Below are 12,649 nucleotides of genomic sequence, written 5' to 3'. Positions count from 1 at the left end.
TTTTGACTCTTTTTACTATTTTCCCTCTTTTATATTATATTATATTATATTAAAAATAGAGAAAGATACATAAATTAACTTACCAGAACACATGAATATGTACCAATTAGCCCTAATAATAACGTATAGTAAGGTTGAATTCCTTTGTACATCCTTCTGTTCCCATTCTTTCCCTCTTCTCATAGGTAAATGCAATCCCAAATTCAATGTTTATCATATTTTACTACATATGTCCTTAGATACAAACAATATTTGTTTAAGTTTAACAAGCATTAAACTATATACAAATGGTATCATAAAGTACATTCATTTTATATCTTCCTTAATTTGCTTAATTGTACTTGTGACACATCCACTTTGATACCTATAGCTTTAAATTATTCATTAATACTATAGTATCTGTTATATATACATTACTGTATATTTTCCTTTGCCTGTGTTAAATATTTTTTAGGTTATTTCCATTTTACCATGGTTGCAACTATAACTACAATGGGCATTCTCTCCCATGTGGCTAGATGTGGGAGAGTTTCACTGCTTTATACCACCAAAAGTGGAATTGTCGGATACTAAGGTAGGTGTATCTTCGACTTTCCCAAATGTGACAAATAGTTCTCTATATTAGTTGTTCATTTACATTCAATAGAAGTGTGTTAGAGTTCCTGTTTGTCCACATTGTTACATTGACTTTTACCATCAGGAATCCCTTGATACTGTGTCAGATTTTAGGAACACCCAAATCAATAGGCCATCCCTCTATCAGGAGGCTTACTCTTGTGAAGCTTATGTAGGTAGAGGAGAAGCTTAGACTACCAATACACATGCCTGAGAGTTACTTCTGGAGGACCTCTTTTATTGCTGAGATGTGTATTTACTCTAAGTCCAACTCTGCAAGTGAAATCATTGCTTCCCCACTATGTGGGACATGACATCCAGGGGGTGAAAGTCTCCCTGGCGATGTGGGAGATGGCTCCCGGGGATGAATCTGGCCCTGGCACTGTGGGATCAACAATTTTATCCTGACTACACAGCGGAAAAGAAGGTTGCATATTCTTTCCCCCATCCCTCAAGGAACTTTGCCAGTACTTTTGTTCCTGGCTTATTTTGCCTCAACAAATGTCCCACATGTTCATTCACGTTGTTATATGCCTCACGACTTTGTTCCTTCTTGTAGCAGCACAGCCTTCATTCATAAACACCATCATTCTTCAATCTACTTCTCAGTCAGTGCATCCTTCAGCCACCTGCTTTCATCAGGCATCATGTATAGTGCCCAAAGTACACAGTCCATCAACAGTCTCAATTTTAGAAAATTTCATTGTTCCCAATAGAAAGAAAACCAATAAACACACCTTTGTTTAGGAAATCTAAACCTCCTGTTAAGTCTTGTCCCTCCCCCCATTATTTACCTCTGCAGTTGCTGTGGTAGTGCTGATGTTTTCCTTTTGAACATAGCCCATAGCATGCAATAGAACTTTTCCCCCTGTACCTTGGACTTAAACACTCTTCGTACATGAGTCATGTCTTTGAAGTAATTCTTTCAGGAATTAATACATATTTCTAGTGCAGATCAGTGGAAGTGTCTGTACAAAGCTTTCAATCCTGTTCATCTTCAATATGGTAATATTACTTATAGACCTGCTAGAGAACCACCTTCACTTCTATCTATTCCCTTACATGGAGTTCAACCTCATTAGCTAACCATTCACCCATGCCTAGCTTCTATGAATCTCTAAGTCCCCTATATTCTGTATTATAAGCCTCTGATTATACCTTTATGCTGGAGACCATCCTTTTTGGTGAAAGCCTATGTTCATGGTTGCTTTTTGTTTGCTTTTTACATAGAGCAGAGGTTCTTAATCTGGGGACTCTGAATTTTCTGTGAACTCTTTGAAAATCTGTGACAGTATTGTGAATATGTACACTTTTTCTGAAGAAAATTATCAATTTTTTAAAAATTTTCCAAGGAATCTGTAATCCCCAAAAGATTTTTTTTAAAACCCCACATACACAGAGCTAGGCAGTAAATAATTTTAATTACTAAGTAACAGTATTATTCTAGAGATAGTTCTCAGAGTTTTTTCATAAGCCAGATCACTTTTCTGTAATGAGAATTTGGCCTGTGAATTCCCTAAATTCTTTAAGTAATCTATACATTTATTTTAATCAAGTAAATTTAATTATGGCCTGTATTGAAGATCAGTGTCTTTTAATTTACTAGGATATAAGGTCTTTGAGGAAAAGATGGATTTCTTTTATTTACCACTGTTTTTGGTGTTTCTAGCTGTGTTTCAAAGTAAGGAGATACTAGGAAATTTTTGCTGTAGGAAGAAGGAAGGGAGAAAAGAGAGAAGAAGAGAAGAAAGATAGGAAGGAAGGTAGGGAAGGAAAAATGGAAAGCAAGCAAGCCTAGGAAGCGTTAATTATATGGGGCCGGATTTTTCTTCTATCAGCCCTGCCTTGTATGTTGCTTCCTAGTTTTACCCCACCCCCAACATTTGCAAGCAAAAGGTGAAAGAGAAAATAAGCTAATAAAATTAATATCACCTAAAAATTCAAACTGAGGAAAACTCACTTCTGCCACTTTTTTCTGTTTTAAAATCCCTAGAAATATGTTTGTATGTAGATGGAGATATATATTTTTAAGAGAAATTAAGGGTGTTGATGGATGAATCAATTTTGCATCACATTGCTGATATTCAAATATTATTTACACGTGATTCAACCTAATGGAGTCCTTAGATCATTTAAGGGGGACTTTAGGAGATAAAAGAGATTGAAGGGCTAGAAATAATCAAAGAAATAGTAAATGAAAATGTATCAATTTAAGAACATTATTGACTCTCCAATCTCATATTCTTACCTAGACAAAACATGGTGAAATTTCAGAACACTAAACTGAAAAGAAAATCCTAAAACTTTTTAGAGGTAAAAATCATGTTATTTACCAATGAGCAGTGATTAGAGTGGTATCTGTGTTCTCAATGACATTGATTTCAAAGCCTTAAGAAGAAATCATTTAAGACAGAGAATCTTGTATACAGACAAACTAATTTTAAATGGCGGGGCAAAAAAAAGAGACATTTCCAAAATTGTAATGACTCAGAAAATGTTGCTACACCCAACCTGTCCCTGAAAGAGTTTCTAAAGTTGGTAATCCAGCAAAGTGAAAAAATAATTTGAAAAAGAAGTATTCAACACAAGAAAGAATGTTGGGGGAAAAAGTAGGAGGGAGTAAAACCATAGTGAAGACTAATATCTCTGGTGCAAAACAATTTTAAAAATCTGAAATTTAAATCCTAATTTGAATTAAAAAAAAAAAAGTGAATGATAGTGATGAGGGAACAAAAATGTTTTAGCGAGTTTCTATTATTGTGGAGAAGGGGAAGTGGGGAAAAGTGAATAATCTAGATGGTTAAAAGACCCCATTACTGCTATCTTGAGCTTTGTACTGGGGTTCAATTCTCTGAGAATAATACAAATCAGAACCATAAAAAGAAAAGGGAAAAAGACGCCATCATTAATTCTAGGTTATATGATGAATTTCCTAGATAATCCAAGAATATTAACAGAAAAAACAACTGGAACAAATAAGAAAGCTCAGCAAGGTTGCTGACATAAAATCAAAGTTAAAAGTTTGTGGCTTTATTGAACATCAAAAAAAAAATTGAAAATATTAAGAAAAAAAACTAGTCCATTTGCAAAGAAATAGCAATGTCAAAATATGTAAATGTGTAAGATAAATCTGAAAAGAAATGTACAAATATTCTATAAAGAAAATATCCTTAAAGATAGAAGAGAAAACCTGAGTAATGGAGAGGCTATATAATGGTTCTAGATAGAAAAACTCAGTATGTTAAGTATTTATTTCACTGATCTCACTCATATATAAATTTATATTCTATTCCAATAGAAGTATCCACAGTATTCTTTTGTCATCTAAAAATTTGATTCAAGTTCATCTAGAAAAGAAAATGAGGTGGGCGGTGCAGTGGTGTCTCAGCTGGTTGAATTCTCGGTTGCCATACCAGAGACCCGGGTTCATTTCCCGGTGCCTGCCCGTGTTAAAAAAAAAGAAAGAAAATGAGGCAGTTCAAGCTTTTATTAATTCATGGCAATATTAAAAAGTGTTTGCTAAATATAATGCTTATTATGTACTAAGAACTATTATGAGTGCTTTACATGTGCTAACTCTTTTTAACTTCCTAATAGACCTATGAGGTAAAATTTATTTCCCCCCATATTCATTGTACATACAATGAAACACACACACACATGAAAAAAGTTTCATGATATGTTAAGAATAATCAAGTTATAAGAATATATCTACTTTTTCAAATATTGCCTCACTATGTATATAAGTCCATTATTTGTAAATAGAAGCTATATTTACAAGTTTAAAAATACATCTGTCTGGCAGGCCATGGTGGCTCAGTGGAAGGGTTCTCGCCTGCCATGCCGGAGACCCAGGTTCGATTTCTGGTGCCTGCCCATGCAATAAATAAATAAATAAATACATTTATGGGGCAGTGTGATGGTGGCTCAGTGGCAGAATTTCTCACTGCCATGCTCGAGACCCAGGTTTGATTCCTGGTACCTGCCCATGCAAAATAATAATAATAATAATAATAATAATAATAATAATAATAATAATAATAATAATGTATTTATAGACTCAAACAGATACTTGTATATTAATGTTCATAGCAGCATTATTCATAATAGCCAGAAGGTAGAAACAACCCAAGTGTCCATTGACAGATGAATGTATAAACACAATGTGGTATACACATACAATTGAATATTTTTCATCCATAAAAATGAATGAAGTGCTGATACATGCTGAAACATAGATGAGCCTTGAAAATGTTGTGCTACATGAAATAATCTAGACACAAAAGGACAAATATTGTATAATTCCATTTTGGTGAAATATCTAAAACATGAAAATTCATAGAGACAAAAAGTAGATTAGAGGCCAGCAAGGATGGGGGTGTGGAGGGGAGTGAGTAGTTATTGCTTAATGGGTGTAGTAGTTTTATTTGCAGTGATGGAAAAATTTGGTAATAAACAGTGGTGATTGTTGCACAACATTATAAATATAATTGACATAACTATATTATACTCTAAAAAGTGGTTCAGTCACAAATATATATATATATATATATACACACACACACACACACATAATGGTATACATTATGTATACACACACAAATATGCATATACCATAATACAATTTAAAAAGAGAGAGAGAAGAAAGGAAGGAAAGCCCCACATACTCCATTATAAATAGAAATTCTAACTCTGCCACACTCCAGTTGCTTGATCCTGAACAAACTCTTCAACTTCTCTAGGCTTGGTTTTCTCGTCCATAAAATGGAGCTACGAACAGTGCCAACCTCTTGAGCTGGCTATAAATATGAAATTAGTTCATGCCAAGGAAAGAACGTAACACTCTGACTGAATGTTAGCTATCATTAACAATAGCACTGAAAATAAAGATTTACATGTAAAAAGAAGAATATATATATATGCATATTATATATACTATGTGCATAGATATATATTAAATATATACATGCAATATATATGAATATATGTAAAATTCAGAAATACAAAACCTCACACAATCCATTGAACAAGAGCTTTCATTTAAATTAAAGAGCCAATTTGCATTTCCACATTGAGGAGCCTGAAATTCATTGAATGGACATTCCTTAGGAAAGAATTTAAAGTAATTTTAGTCTTAAACTACAAGCTTCTGTTTGCTATGAGAATTAAAACCAACATATGTCTCTCTCTCTGGTTCAAACTATGCTCAGATCAAACATATTTTTCTGTCTCTTCTCCATATCTATTTTATGGGAAAGAAAAATTTGACTGCTTATTCCAAATAATACCTGTTCACAAATTCACAAAATGAAATTTAGTATTAAAACATGGCTTTTCTAGGGAACATAAATTCTTTCATACCAGCACAGGCTCAAAGAAGCCAAGCAAAGGCTTCTATTGCCTAAGGCCAGAAACATGGACACCTTTGCCAAGAGCACAGATTTGCTCTCGCCCTGAAGAGGTGGTTCTGTGACCAGCATAGCTGTTTCTGCAGTGATGTTATTGTCATCACCAAGATCTCAGCTAGCTGCCATTGCTGATCGTGATTCAGCCACCAGCAGGTTCACCAGTGCTGAAATAACTGACAATGTGCTCTCAGTGTCCATGGGAATGATAGAGAAATGTTTTTTTCATTTGCTATATTCTACCTCCTACGAGAATCAGGTCTGAATTTTACAGAGTGTGGGCCAGGAGTGGAGGTGTGACCCATATCATGGTCTACCCTGAATCACTCTTCTGACACACCTTTTGTTCTGGAACCAGCTATGCTCCCTCTTCTATTATGGTGAGTCCTGTCCCCACACCCCGTACATCACAACACTCCAACCAATGGCTCATTAATGGCCCAGTTCTACCTGGCCTTATGATAAATGTAGATACTCTTGAATTCTAAAATGATGAGATGTTTGAGCTAAACCTTCTACTACAAAAAATGGGGTGGGGAGAAATTCAGAAAATTATATGGATATTATTTAATTTATATTTGAGAAACTGTTCTCAAAGTAAGTCCAAAAGAAAAAGCACACACGCACAAACACACTCACATACTTACCAGGGTCATGCTGACTATTGCAAAAAATGATGACTGCACATTCACCAGGTTTATAGCAGAATTTTCAAAATGGCAAGACTAAAGCAGCAACAAGGCATTCTGACAGTGGGCTGCGCAGTGCTGATTTCTGTAGTTCCGTTGGCTCTATACAGAAAATCCTAGGGAAACAGTGGCAAGTCTCATGCTAGCAGCGGAGGAGCAACCCCCTAGGGAAGCCTACAATGGCAGAGAGTACGTGGCCATTAGCTGCATTTGAGAAATCAATTAAGTAGGCCACAGTGAAGTTAAAGCTGAAAAAAGAGTTTGTCTGATATTTTGGTAGATAAAATCACTGAGAAACCTGAAATTGGGAATTAAAGGAAAATACTATTCACGATTTTGGCAAGGAACTGAAGAAAATGTTAAGAGAAAGATATTCACTGTTTATGTAAAAAGGGCTATAAGGAATATTGTTTTAGAAAATACCAAGACTAAATAATGGAGTAGGGATTAGAAGAAGATACAAAAATGCCACCAACTTTTTTTTCTTTGAGGGCAGTCATTTCTCTGGATTTCAGAAGCAGACCCTTTGAATGAGAATTTCTCTAACCTGGGTTTTGGGAGGGTTCAAAGGACTGGCAGTGGGCGGGCCGCGGTGGCTCAGCGGGCAAAGTGCTTGCCTGCTATGCCGGAGGACCTCGGTTCGATTCCCGGCCCCAGCCCATGTAACAAAAAACGGAAAAACAAAATACAATAAAACAAGAAAATGTTTAAAGATGTTTCCCTTTCTTCCTTCCTTCCTTCCTTCTATCCTTCCTTCCTTCTCTCTGTCTTTCCTTTAAAAAAAAAAAAAAAAAAAAAAAAAAAAAAAAAAAAAAGGACTGGCAGTGAAGATAAAGGTACAACAGCAGCCTTCTTAACTCTGTGTAGGATACAGGCCACTGGTAGTGGAGTCAGGTAGAGTGGGATTGACTTACAGCTCTTACTGGCTCTAAACCTCTAGTTATTAATCTATAAGGAAAGGAATATCTAAAGTTCACATTTGTTTTGAGAATGAACAATGTACATAAGACTACATAAAATAACAGTGACTTTTATTGCATTATTTGAAAACTACACACTAAAAAAATAATGAATTTTTAACTTTTTTATTTCACAGTTCTGCATAAATTCTGGGGAAAAATCAAACATACAGGAAAGTTGAAAGAATGATACAATAAACATATAAATCCTTCAACAAAATCCTTCAATTGTTAATATTTTTCCTCTCCCTTCCCTCCCTCCCTCCCTCCCTCTCTCTCTCTTTCTCTTTTCATCCCTAAATACCTCGGCATATATCCCTTAAGAACAATATCATTCTTCTACATAATCACAACATTAAAATATTCGGGAAACTTAACCTTTATCCAATTCTGTTATCCAATATGCATCCCATATTCAGTTTTGCTCCCATTATCCTGACAGCATCCTCTGCAGTTGTTTTTGTTGTTTCTTTGCATTTTCTAGTTGTTTGCATTGATTTTATTTCATAAATGCAAACAAATAGAACAATGTGTGAACAAGGATCACACATTGCATTTTTAAAAAATTAGTAACATTGATATCTTGACAGTCCAGGTCACATTATCACCCAATTTAGATTTTTTCTGATGTTTCCTCATGATTAGTTTCTAATTAAACATTTTGGAGAGATAATCTGCCTCAGTGCATCAATCAGGAGGAGCATCAGTCTGTCCTATTATTTAGGAGGTATATTCATCACTTGTTTAGTGAGTGGCAGTTGTCAGATTTCTGAATTATAAAGGTGCATTGTGCCTTTTGTAAGTAATAAGCAACCCGTGAAGATGATAACACACTGCTTTATGGGATATCTGTAAAAGATAACTTTTAATAAATACTTAGAATCCCTGATAAGGAAAAGCATCTTAAAACATAAAAGTCTTAAAATACTCAGAACATGGAACATGTCAATTTAAATATAACATCTCTCACTCACTGCCATTTTCAGATTCAATAAACTTTCCTCCCTACCCCAAATTCTGTGGTGTGGCTTTCTATTGTTTGCTCTCTTGACATACCCGGGGTACACCCTACAAAGGCAGCCTCTTGCCCTGAGATATTAGAAACTAAAATGAAATGTTTTCTGTATATAAGGGGTAAAATCCTTTTCAAGATTTCTCTTTCTAAAGCAAATACATTTGTGAGTTATCCAAAATTTATTTGCTTTTCAGTAACAATTCAAAGTGTTGGTGGCAGAGGTGAGTGGAGTTGACAGCTGCCATCCTATTTGAAATTCCTTTGGGATTAGTAATTGTGTTTCCAGGATTTAGAAGTGCAGTTTTCCCAGCCCCGCCTCTCTCAATTACATGAAACTGGAGCCGATTTTACATCTTTGGAGCTGACTGAAAGTATCACCCATGTCAACACCACACCTCCATCTCACCCATCTCACACGAATACACACACAAAGTCTTTAGAAACTAATAAGGTAATGCTCATCATTCTTTGATTCTGAGACACTTGTACTTTTCCTCCGGGTCAATGACAAGTGTGTGAATCTCTGCCTCAATCCTTATTCTTCAGAAACCTGTTCCCAAGTGATGCTGTTGTCATTAGTGGTTTACCACATTTCCATCTCTCTTCTTTCTGGATCCACTCTATCAAACAAATTATTAGTGACTCAAATGCTCATCCATAAATAAATTTAAAATATATGTAATATAATAAATAATCCATAGCATTATGAATTACAGAATTATATAGCATATTCCTCATTTATTAATATCAAACCTGGAAAAATAAATGAGTAGATAATCCTTGATTTAAGACAATATCTCTTACATTAATCCTCTTCTCTCTACTCCGCTGTCACCACATTTGTTCAAGCTTCTAAAATATCTTACTTAAACTCTATTGGCCTGCTTCTAATGTACAAGGGTAATATTTTTTAAATCAAATCTGTCTAAAATTCATCTCTCCCATACCCACATTAAAACGGTTTAACTGACTTCCATTTCTTTTGAGATAAAAAATAGAAATGAAACTATATAATATGGCCTGCAGTTTCTGACATGCTAGGAATCCTGCCTACTGTCCTTAGATTGTCTTATACTATCTGTCCCATGTAACTGCCCTTCTTTCAATTTCTTGAATAGGTTTTGTTCTCTCTTGCTACATGAATTTTACATTTTATTTCATCTTTTGGAATGCACTCCATTGCCTCAAACCATCTCTAAAGTTGAATTTGTTTAAATGAATATGAGTCAAAGGTAGTATTAACCCATGAATTAATGAAGAAACTAGAAAGATATTAACAATTGATTCAAAGGAGATTATGAAAAAAAAGCATCATACATATATATAGAGAGAAGGGGTGGGCAGGCAATCAGGAATGCTAAAAAAAAATTACAAATAGATGTCAAGCAGATTCATATCCACGGGTAAAATTAAATGAATTTCAATGGAAAAAGTCTGTTTTACATTTCTATAGACAAGCATAAATTATTTGCATTACTTTTACCAGAAAAAGAATGTGGATCCTTTTTCCTGATGTGCTCAATAACCTATTCCTGAGACACTAGGGTTTCAAAGAGAGAAAGAGTATAGTAGGGTTTTGAAGAGAGAAAGAGTGTATGTAGTAGAAGAGCAGATGGCCTAGTGGCCCAATGTCAGTCTCCCTGAGCTGCAGTAATTTGGATAGTTTTATTACAGAAAAAAGGGCAGGGTTTAGAATAATGAGTGCAATGGCCCCAGATGATGTAAATGTTGAGAATGTGCAGTTTGATTACATGCTTAGTCACAGAATATATGAAAAATAATGGCAGAATGAGGTATAGATGACTTGTAGGTTAAAATGTAAGCTACGGCACATTTTCAGTGGGCCTACTTTGGTTAGATCCAGTCTTGGTCATCAAGAATAATTTTGGACCTGGGATAGGTTAATTCCAGTTTACCCAAGACCCTTCCTTAACAACCATTAGGGAATATTTTAGTGATTACAAGACTCTAAAGTTGAAAAACTGGATAACTGCGTACAAATGAAGGTTAGTCACAAGTTATTTACCGTCACAGGGGCAGAAGATAAAGGCTATACAACCATTATCAAAGATCAAGGCAGCTGGATTACAATGTAAAGATTTCAGGAATTTCCCTCTGTCAACTCCAATATACCAGAAAGCAAAAGGAATATGTATACAATGATTCAGTGATCAAAATCATCCCTTAGGTCCCGATTTCTTGGTTACATTACTATTTGTTTTCTACAATTTACTAGTTGCAAATTCACTCAACCACAAGGAGATGTTAGATAATCTGGAATCATGCTCTAATTAAGACTGCTAGTGATCTTTTTCACTTAATTCAAAGTCTTTCACATTTTTCTTGGCCAAATTCCCCATCATAATTATAATAGATTTTCCCTTGAGATTATGATGTTTAAATATTGAAATTACTAAAATCACTAAATTAAATTATCTCTGGAAACTTTCATAAGGAATCTAAGGTTGAACTTTTAAAAGCCTCTATAGCATTCTTTCCCAAGGGAACTAAAACAAGATCAAGAAAATCCACCTGATTTCACCATATCCCTATCAATTCGCCCTGTCCCCACAATTTGCAAAGATGGTTGACAGCCCATGAAGTGACTCTTCATAGTTCCTGTAAAGCAGGGACACTGTATGCCAAGGGACAGGCCAGTTCCCCTGGCTGGGCTTTGTTGGCATTGGCTCCATGAGTAAAACCAATCTTTGCTCTTTAAAAATGACTTTGAAGACTTCCAGTTTCTGGTATGGCATGTAAAGAGCATGGAAGTAGTCACAACCCAATTTCATGTTAATTAAAATGCTGGAAAACAGAATATTAACAACCCTTCTTACCTCCATCATAGAATTGAGTCAGAAGGTAAAGCATCACCCCCAAAATCAGAAGAAAGAGAAACGTACAGAGAATCACAGCTCCATCCAAGTCCAAGTCCCAAGTTTACTATCCAGCTAAACCTTTTACAACGGCCCATGAGTCAATATACAGACACACCTGGGGCTAGTTTTCCTTCCTAGCACAATGAACAACCAGATGCACTGCTGAAAGTTCTGCCCTCTGGGAGGATTTCTCCTTACCATTGTCCTTCAGGGACTTCCCAACAAGGGGTACAGCACTGTAACTGTCCACTTTCAGGTGGTACTTGCATATTATGCAGAACCATCTGTAAACCAGACCCAAATTTTCTCTACCTCAGTCAACTGATTGTAAGGAACTCCTCAAAAAGCCATAGCTCTACACTGTGAAAGAGATGGCAATTTGGTAGGAGTGGGGGCCATGGACATTTGGGCCCCTTACTCTTGTAACTTACTTCTGCTTGCAGGACTTACTTGAACCCTATCTCATATATACCATTTCAATTTTTTGATGGAGTGCTGCTGTGCACACTTGACATTGTGTCTTGGTGGGTCAGACAATACTCAGCTCATGATAAGCAACTCAGGTCTTATGGTAATTTGGTGGCCCATGGTAAAGCATTCAGTCTCTACTAATGCCCATTAGCCAACCAAAAGCTGTTTCTCAAAATAAGAATAGTTATCTGCAGAGGATGATAAGGATTTACTCCAAAATCATAAGGGCCTGTGTTGTGATTCTTCAATAGAGGCCTGCCAAAGGCTCCATACAGCATCTCTATTTACTGCTGACACTTTCAGCACCATTGGATGTGCTGGATCATATGGTCCAAGTGGAAGAGCAGCTTGAACAACAGCCTTGAACCTGTTGCAGGGCCTCCTTGCTTCAGTCCCACTCAAAAGTAGCAGCTTTTTTCTGTCACTCAGTAAATGGGCTGGAGTAGTATACCCAAATGAGAAATATGTTGTGTACAAAATCCAAAGAAGCCAACTAGGCATGTGCCTCTTTTTTTTGGTCATAGGAGATGTCAGATTCAGATTCCATTCACCTTAGGAGGGATATTTCAACATGTCCCATAGTACTAGACATCTAGAAATTTCACTGAGGTTTAAG

At 35.7% G+C, this 12,649-nt stretch overlaps 1 long non-coding RNA gene across 19 annotated transcripts in view; it reads left to right on the top strand.

The window, feature by feature from the left end:
• Positions 1 to 12,649, top strand: part of LOC143677605 (uncharacterized) — a 134,289-nt gene that overhangs the window by 75,941 nt on the left and 45,699 nt on the right. For 18 of the 19 annotated variants that reach the window (XR_013172721.1, XR_013172719.1, XR_013172720.1 and 15 more), the window contains one exon: positions 455 to 574. The exons of the other annotated variant lie outside the window; for it this stretch is intronic. This is a non-coding gene — a long non-coding RNA (uncharacterized LOC143677605). The remainder of the gene's footprint in view (positions 1 to 454; positions 575 to 12,649) is intronic. 19 annotated transcript variants of the gene reach the window in all.

The sequence above is a fragment of the Tamandua tetradactyla genome, chromosome 3 (assembly GCF_023851605.1).
Source record: "Tamandua tetradactyla isolate mTamTet1 chromosome 3, mTamTet1.pri, whole genome shotgun sequence".
NCBI classification, from domain to species: domain Eukaryota; kingdom Metazoa; phylum Chordata; class Mammalia; order Pilosa; family Myrmecophagidae; genus Tamandua; species Tamandua tetradactyla.
This window is presented reverse-complemented; position numbering and strand designations above follow the sequence as displayed.